Source organism: Fukomys damarensis, unplaced genomic scaffold (genome assembly GCF_012274545.1).
Source record: "Fukomys damarensis isolate Sample0158 unplaced genomic scaffold, DMR_v1.0_HiC HiC_scaffold_38, whole genome shotgun sequence".
NCBI lineage: Eukaryota > Metazoa > Chordata > Mammalia > Rodentia > Bathyergidae > Fukomys > Fukomys damarensis.
The window spans coordinates 44,748,886-44,749,905 of record NW_022900950.1 but is presented as its reverse complement, the minus strand read 5'-3'; the positions used below and the strand labels follow the sequence as shown (position 1 = coordinate 44,749,905).

The 1,020-nt window shown below is 41.1% G+C and overlaps 1 protein-coding gene across 2 annotated transcripts in view; it reads left to right on the top strand.

Moving 5' to 3' along the window:
* Alg11 (ALG11 alpha-1,2-mannosyltransferase) overlaps positions 1-1,020 on the top strand; it is a 9,014-nt gene that overhangs the window by 4,421 nt on the left and 3,573 nt on the right. The gene's annotated exons all lie outside the window — the stretch shown is intronic.

The window sequence follows — 1,020 nt, the reverse complement described above, 5'->3', positions numbered from 1 at the left end:
CACTATGTAGTTGAGACTGACCTGGAACTCACTATGTAGCCCAGGCTGATCTCGAACTTACAGTGATCCTCCTGCCTCAGCCTCCCAAGTGCTGGGATTACAGGCATGTGCCACCACACCCGGCTAAAATAACATTTTTAATTTTTGCAGTGCAGGAGATTCAACTCAGGGTCTCATACATGTTAGGAAAATACTGTACCACTGAGTTATACACCCTTCCCTTAAAATAAAATATTTGAATATTTCCTAAAAATATGAACTTCTCATCGATAACTTAGCATTTTTGTTGGTGTCTTCTCCATCTTATGGTGTCTTCCATAATGGAAGAAATAGCAAAAATCCAGAAGACATAGAATCTTACTTAGTCTGATCCAACTCCAATAACAAAATACCTTAGACTGGGTAATTTATAAACATGTTTATTGCTCATAACTGGTGGTGGGAAAATCTAGGCAGCATCAAAGCACCTGCAGATTTGGTGTCTGATGGGGACTCGCTCTGCTTCATAGGTTGCTCCTTGCTGTATCCTTATGCGGTGGAAGGGGCAGATAGTCTCCCATAGGCTTCTTTTTTATGAAGGCACCAAGGTGCTGGGGTGTAGCTCAGCAGTGAAGCATATGCTTAGCAAGTTTAATGAGTGAATGCACTGATGTCATTGTGAGGCTCCCTTCCTCTTAATACTGCCATGTTGGGGATGGGGGTCTCAGTGCATGAATTTTGAGAGGACACAAACATTCAGACCATGGTTTCATCAGCACATGATTTCATTCGCAGAGCTAAAATTTTAGTCCTTGGACAGCAGAAAACTCAGGAAACAGGGAGTAGGTAATTTAATTGCAATGAAGAGAAAACAATAAAAAATTTCTAGCCAGGTGTAGTAGGCACATCTGTAATCCCAGCACTCTGGATGCTGAGGCAGGCAGGAAGATTGCTGCGAGTTCAAGGTCAGCCTGAGCTACACGGCGAAACCCTGTCTCAAAAAATAAAAAAATAAAAAAAATAAAATAAAAAAAAAAATAT